This window comes from Bos javanicus, chromosome 16, assembly GCF_032452875.1.
Source record: "Bos javanicus breed banteng chromosome 16, ARS-OSU_banteng_1.0, whole genome shotgun sequence".
NCBI lineage: Eukaryota > Metazoa > Chordata > Mammalia > Artiodactyla > Bovidae > Bos > Bos javanicus.
Genome location: NC_083883.1, coordinates 64,224,461 through 64,232,873, shown reverse-complemented (window position 1 = coordinate 64,232,873; position 8,413 = coordinate 64,224,461).

The window sequence follows — 8,413 nt, the reverse complement described above, 5'->3', positions numbered from 1 at the left end:
CCTAGGTCTCTTACATCTCTTGCATTGGCAGGGGGGTCCTTTACCACTAGCACCACTGGGGAAGCCCCTAGTTCCCTGACCATGAATCCAGGCCCCCTGCATTGGCAGCACAGAGTCTCAGTCATTGGACCACCAGGGAAGTCCTTGGGGTGAAGGTTTATCCAACACTGGTCAATGATGAGAAACACTGTACTTCATTAAGATGTGTGGCCCTATTATTGGAAGATTGTGTCCAAAATGAAGCAAAGGGCATAATGAGAATGAGAAGCTTTGGGACCATCAAGTTCTTGTGCTCTCTATCCATAGTTCCAAGGCAACTTTGAGAATTCACTTTCCTGGCCTCAGAAACTGTGGCATGGACAGGGTACATGAGAATTCTAGACTTCGGGATACTGAAGGCCAGGAGGGAGTTGGGTGGGAGCAACCAACTTCACCCTTCAGGTAGTCTGCACATCAAAGTTGATGGCCAAGAGATACATTTATATCAACTCCCAGTGGGCCTGTTGGAGGCTTGGTAGACAATGTAGATTAATTGATTTAAAACAGATAAACCCTTAAATCACATCAGCTTACCACTACAGAAGGTTATTTCTCCCACACTCATAAAACTAAATGCCAGCATTTCTAGTTAGTAGATCAACTTCCCAGATGGCATTAGAGGTAAAGAACCCATCTGCCAATGCAGGAGATAAGAGACCTGGGTTCGAGTCCTGGGTTGGAAAGATCCCCTGGAAGGAAATACAACCCACTTCAGTATTCCTGCCTGGAGAGCCCCATGGACAGAGGACCCTGGCGGGCTACCGTCCATGGGGTCACAAAGAGTCGGACACGACTGAGTGACTAAGCACACAGTAGCACAGGCAGCCTTTCACCTAGCCTCTCAGAAGTAAGACTCTTCCTATCTTGTGACTCTGTCCTTCTCTAGTGCCTCACAATCTTCTGTATTCAGCCAGCAGATATGGAAAAAGAAAGGATGAAAAATAGGAGAGAGGTTTCTATGTGCCATGTCTTGAAGCGGTGTATATCAATTTCATACACATCCCACTGGCCCGGACTCAGTCACAGAATTGTCGAATAACATGGTCCCTGGCTGGGTGGCAACTTCCCCAGCAACACCCTATATTGTGGGAGGAGAACAAGAATATTCAGTGGTGAGACAGACGCATCTCTCACAGGGAATTTTGAAGTTTACAGTGGGGTTCCCAAATTGCAGAATTAAGAATCCTTCACAAGATAGCACAAAGGTTAACTCTTAATTTGGGGATGCATATTCTGGGGTGGAAAAGGATTGATCTATGGAGGAACAGACTCAGGGTCCTTGAGTTCTGTCCTCAGCCATAGGTGAGAGTTAATACCATAGTCGTAAAGGAAGAAATAGGTATAACAGAGATAACGTAAGTACGTGGTCCCACCTTGCCAAAAGTTTTCAGAAAAAAAAAGCAGCTGTTGAAATGTGATCACCCTGAAATCTATTATCAGTGCAGTTCAGTTCAGTTCAGTTGCTCAGTCGTGTCTGACTCTTTGCGACCCCATGAATCGCAGCACACCAGGCCTCCCTGTCCATCACCAACTCCCGGAGTTCACCCAGACTCACATCCATCGAGTCAGTGATGCCATCCAGCCATCTCATCCTCTGTCGTCCTCTTCTCCTCCTGCCCTCAATCCCTCCCAGCATCAGAGTCTTTTCCAATGAGTCAACTCTTCGCGTGAGGTGGCCAAAGTACTGGAGTTTCAGCTTTAGCATCATTCCTTCCAAAGAAATCCCAGGGCTGATCTCCTTCAGAATGGACTGGTTGGATCTCCTTGCAGTCCAAGGGACTCTCAAGAGTCTTCTCCGACACCACAGTTCAAAAGCATCAATTCTTTGGCACTCAGCCTTCTTCACAGTCCAACTCTCACATCCATACATGACTACTGGAAAAACCATAGCCTTGACTAGACGAACCTTTGTTGGCAAAGTAATGTTTCTGCTTTTGAATATGCTATCTAGGTTGGTCATAACTTTCCTTCCAAGGAGTAAGCGTCTTTTAATTTCATGGCTGCAGTCACCATCTGCAGTGATTTTGGAGCCCAAAAAATAAAGTCTGACACTGTTTCCACTGTTTCCCCATCTATTTCCCATGAAGTGATGGGACCGGATGCCATGATCTTCATTTTCTGAATGTTGAGCTTTAAGCCACCTTTTTCACTCTCCACTTTCACTTTCATCAAGAGGCTTTTTAGTTCCTCTTCACTTTCTGCCATAAGGGTGGTGTCATCTGCATATCTGAGGTTATTGATATCTCCCCCGGCAATGTTGATTCCAGCTTGTGCTTCTTCCAGTCCAGCGTTTCTCATGATGTACTCTGCATAAAAGTCAAATAAGTTACAGCCTTGATGTATTCCTTTTCCTATTTGGAACCAGTCTGTTATTCCATGTTCAGTTCTAACTGTTGCTTCCTGACCTGCATACAAATTGTCTGGGGAGGCCTTACAAATAGCTGTGAAAAGAAGAGAAGCGAAAAGCAAAGGAGAAAAGGAAAGATACAAGCATCTGAATGCAGAGTCCAAAGAATAGCAAGAAGAGATAAGAAAGCCTTCTTCAGCGATCAATGCAAAGAAATAGAGGAAAACAACAGAATGAGAAAGACTAGAGATCTCTTCAAGAAAATTAGAGATACCAAGGGAACATTTCATGCAAAGATGAGCTCGATAAAGGACAGAAATGGTATGGACCTAACAGAAGCAGAAGATATTAAGAAGAGATGGCAAGAATACACAGAAGAATTGTACAAAAATGATGTTCATGACCCAGATAATCATGATGGTGTGATCACTGACCTAGAGCCAGACATCCTGGAATGTGAAGTCAAGTGGGCCTTAGAAAGCATCACTACGAACAAAGCTAGTGGAGGTGATGGAATTCCAGTTGAGCTCTTTCAAATCCTAAAAGATGATGCTGTGAAAGTGCTGCACTCAATATGCCAGCAAATTTGGAAAACTCAGCAGTGGCCACAGGACTGGAAAAGGTCAGTTTTCATCCCAATCCCAAAGAAAGGCAATGACAAAGAATGCTCAAACTACCACACAATTGCACTCATCTCACATGCTAGTAAAGTAATGCTCAAAATTCTTCAACCAGGCTTCAGCAATATGTGAACTGTGAACTTCCTGATGTTCAAGCTGGTTTTAGAAAAGGCAGAAGAACCAGAGATCAAATTGCCAACATCTGCTGGATCATGGAAAAAGCAAGAGAGTTCCAGAAATCTATTATACCAACTGTGAAACCTAAGCCATGGTTATGCAATGAGGTATAAAGCTCCTATTATAGGAAATTTCAAAGACGAGAATTATGAATTGGTGTGCCAGGATAAATAAACCAAATATGTCCTTTCAAACTAAGAAATAAGAATGTTGTTTCCATCTCTCATGGCTTTGTTTTGGTAAGTTAGTGACAAACCCCAAGGCTTAGTAATGCTTATTTGAAATTAAGATGAAAATCTGGCACATAAACAGATGGGCTCTGACCTTATTCTGATTTCCACAGACCCACTCCCGGTGTGGTTTTGTTCAAGGCCCCACCTCTGGCTTGCTCTCCTCCTGCGGTGGGTTTCTGCCTAGCAGCAAGGTGAGTTGTAGTCATTTTTTGATGCTGATGATAATGATAGTGCCCCTTGCAAACAGAAAGTAAACCAGAAGATGTTCAGCACCATACTAAAATCCTACGACCATTGAGTTTATAGTGTAGCTGTCTAGATACCATTTCTGAACAAACTTCTACCCCCACCAGGAACTGTTCTTTTCACTAAAACTTTAAAATTCACTCAACTTGTCATTCTATACTGTCTGAATCTACATAATACAATATGGTGGGCACCAACCACGTGTAGCTATTGAGCATGTAACACAGCTTGTCTGAAATGAAATGTGCTGTTATGTGTAAAATATAACATGAGTTTGTACACTTAGTATGAGATATGGAATCAAATACTTCATTTATTAAAAATAATTTTTATAACTTTTATATTACATGTTGAAATGATATTGTGGACATATTGAGTTAAATATATCTTACTAAAACTAATTTCATCTTTTTAATGTTGCTGTTAGAAGATTTTTTTTACTTCTAAATTTTTTATGGAAGTATAGTTGATTTACAAAGTTGTGTCAGTTTCTGGTGTATAGTAAAGTGCTTCAGTTATATATATATATCATATAATGTATATGCATTATATGTGTTACATAATATGTATGTCTTTTTTCATGTTCTTTCCCATTATGGTGTATTATAGGATATTGAATCTAGTTCCAGGAGTTATGTGGGAATTTGTTGTTTATCTGTTTTATATATGGCAGTGTGTATCTGCTAATCCCAAACTCCTAATTTATCCCTCTTCCACCCCTTCTCCCCTTTGGTAGCCATAAGTTTGTTTTCCATGTCTCTGAGTCTGTTTCTGCTTTGTAAATAAGTTCATTTTTATCATATTTCAGATTCCATTTATAAAGGGTATCATATGGTATTTGTTTTACCAACTTACTTCACTTAGTATGATAGTCTTGAGTTAAATCCATGTTGCTGCAAATGGCAATAATTCTTCTTTATGGCTGAGTAGTATTCCATTGTATATATATATCACATCTTCTTTATCCATTCATCTATCAATGGACATTTAAGTGGCTTCCATATCTTGACTATTGTAAATAGTGCTGCTATGAACACTGGGTTACAAGTATGCTTTCAAATTATAGCTCTCTCCAAATATATGCCCAGGAGTGGGGTTGCTGGATCATATGGCAACTCTATTTTTAGCTTTTAAAAGAGCCTCTGTACTCCAGCTGCACAAATTTACATTCCCACCAACAGTGTAGGAGGGTTGCCTTTTCTCCACACCCTCTCCAGCATTTGTTAAGTGTAGACTTTTTAATAATGGTCATTCTGATTGGTGTGAGGTGAAATCTTGTAATTCTGATTGCATTCCTCTAATAATTAGTGATGTTGAGCATCTTTTCATATGCCTACTGGTTATTTGTATGTCTTCTTTTGGAGAAATGCCCTTTTTAAAAAAAAAAAATAGACTGTTTAATTCTTTTGTTACTGACTTGTATGAGCTGTTTGTATATTCTGAAAAACTAAGCCCTTGTTGGTCATATTATTTGCAAATATTTTCCCCCAGTCCATAGGTTGTCTTTTTGCTTTGTTTATGGTTTCCTTTGCTGTGCAAAAGCTTTTAAGTTTAATTAGGTCTCATTCGTTTATTTTTGGTTTTATTTCTATTGCTGTGGGAGACCTAAGAAAACATTACTAATAATATTTGGCCTATGTTCTCTTCTAGGAGTTTTATTGTGTCATGTCTTATATTTGAGTCTTTAAGCCATTTTATTTTTGTGTATGGTGTGAGGGAGTGTTCTAACTTCATAGATTTACATGCAGTTGTCCAGACTTTCCCAGCTTGCTAAGAGACTGTCTTTTCTCCATTGTATATTATTGCTTCCTTTGTGGAAGGTTAATTGATCATGGGTGTTTTGGGCCGTCTATCTTGTCCATTAACCCATACGTCTGTTTTTCTGCCAAGACCACAGTGTTTTGGTTATTATAGCTTTGTAGTCTTGTCTGAAGTCTGGGAGGGTTATGCCTCCAGGTTTGTTCTTTTTCCTCAGGATTTCTTCGGTAATTCTGGGTCTTTTGTGGTTTGATATAAATTTTAGGATTATTTGTTCTAGTTCTGTGAAAAAAGTCATGGGTAATTTGATAAAGATCACATTAAATATGTAGATTAATTTACACAGTATGGCCATTTTAACAATATGAATTCTTCCAAGAGCATGGGACATTTTTCCATTTTTTGGTATCATCTTCAGTTTCCTTTGGAGAAGGCAACAGAAACCCACTCCAGTACTCTTGCCTAGAAAATCCCATGGATGGAGGAACCTGGTAGGCTGCAGTCCATGGGGCTGCTAAGTCAGGCACGACTGAGCGATTTCACTTTCACTTTCACTTTCATGCATTGGAGAAGGAAATGGCAACCCATTCCAGTGTTCTTGCCTGGAGAATCCAGGGACAGAGGAGCCTAGTGGGCTGCCGTCTATGGGGTCACACAGAGTTGGACGTGACTGAAGTGACTTAGCAGCAGCAGCAGTTTCCTTTATCAATGTTTTATATTTCTCAGCATATAGGTCTTTCACCTCCTTGGTCAGGTTTATTTCTAAGTTTTTTTGAAGTGATTTTAAAAGGGATTTTTTTTTTATTCTCCCTTTCTGATATTTCATTGTTAGTGCAAAGAAATGCAACAGATTTCTGCATGTTAATCTTTATCCTATACTGTTACCTTGCTGAATTCATTTATCAGTTCTAGTAATTTTGGAGTCTTTATGGTTTTCTATTTATAGTATCATGTCATCTGCATATAGTGACAATTTTGCCTATTCCCTTCTACTTTGCGTAACTTTTCTTTTTCTTACCTGATTACTGTGACTAGGACCTCCAACACTATGTTAAATAGAAGTGGTGAGAGTGGGCATCTTTATTTTGTTCTAGATTTTAGCAGAAAAGCTTTCAGCTTTTCACTGTTGAGTAATATGTAAGCTGTGGGTTTGTCATAAATACCTTATATTATGTTGAGATATGTTCCCTTCTGTACCCACTTTGGTAAGAGTTTATCATCAATGTGTTGAATTTTATCAAATGCTTTAGAAAATTTAAAATTACCTATGTGACATTTGATTATTATAGAACCAAGGTAGTCTAAATACTTCCCTAATGTTTTGTTTGAGAGTATGTGTGTGTGTGTGTGTAGAGATGTGTGCCTTCAAATGGTAAGCCCTTTGAGGATAACTAACATCATATACTTTTTTATATGCCTGCTGTACTCAGTAGAATCCACAGCAGTTAGTAAATTCATATTTACTGAATTTCTGAAGGCATTCTGGCTTATTCTGGTATTTCATGCCAGACAAATGGCAGTGGCTGTGCCTAGGGGCCTTCAATTACATGGGGTGGTGGCTGGGGGGCGCAGATCTAAGGGAAGTCTCACCATGGAGCAACCTGGCTGAGAAGGACTTCTATGGGTTCCTGTGGTCAACCTGAGTTTTCCTCATGAAACTCTCTTCAGACACTCAGTGTCCACAGATCCTGGAACTGTCTGCCAGCTCTGCTAATCATTCACTACCTTTGGCTTCCTTCTCGGCTACTCATTGGCAGTGTCTGGTTTGGGGTGGGCGATTCTTATCTTCAAAGTCTTGATCAGGATGTTCATGTTGTAATGAACAACATGGAGATTTGGTGCCTGAGCAACCCGGATGGGACCTGAAGTGGGGCTTCTTGTCCTCATATGTGCCACTTTCAACCTCACATTGCTATTGGGTCAGTGCTGCTGTTTTCTCTCCTCCTCTGGCCTCTGGCTCACAGTTGCCAGGAACAACTGTCAAGGAGAGTGATGGAGCTGGAGGAAGCTCTGCTGCTCCCAACTCACTAGGATCACAGCCTCAAAGTAGTAGAAGCAACAGTAAGAATGAGCAAATGTGGCTCCCCTTGAGGCCTACAGACCACGTACTTCCTGTCCCAGCCCTGCTGATATGCAGAAGAGCAATACATCTTGTGCTTCTCCCAGATCAAATCCCAAAACCCAAGACAATCCCTGGGGTTCTTGCCTCCTGACTTGCTTCAGAAGTGTCACTCAGATTTTCCCCTTGAATCTCCTTCTTCTGATCATTGAGCCCTATGGTGCTCTCACAGGGTTTAGATAATTCACCAATAGGGAAACGGAGACAGGAGACAAATATTCTCCCTTCTGTGCAACAATATTCATGGCATTTATTTTCACTTTAATAGAAGGTTAAGTTCAACACAATTTTTCTTTTCAGGTGAAAGGTATGACAGGCAGCAAGTCAAAGGAGAACTCAGATTTCTGACTTCCAGTTTATGGATTTTTCACTTCTTCATGCTGCCTTCTTAGAACGGTGTTTCCATATCTCAAAGAAAACAGTTGTCACTTCCAGATTATGGAATTACAGATGACTTGTAGTGCTTTTTGTGAATGTGTATTACCTCATTTTTCTACAATGACTACACATTGAATAAAAAATACCTAATGTTAAAAATTTAAAAGACCAAACTCCCTCAGAAAGCTGAATTAAGCTCTTCCTAATTTACTTTCACACTCAAATCCCTAGCCCCACCAAATCTCTCAATAGCAAGAAGAAATCTGAATTGCTGTCATCCTCAAGGGCAGAAAGATTTAACTTTTTTTCTGGTATTGATTAGACTTGAGAATGTACAGATAGTTGGGTAGGAGTGAGGTCTCAGAGACAGTGCTGTGAGCTGCATGTAAATTCTCCTCCTCTTCACTAGGGGCACTGTCAGCATCCAGGTGCCGCCTTTCTGCCCCACAGCATTGTTTGTACCTTAAAGAAGGATGGTTATGCAGACTGTGAGGTC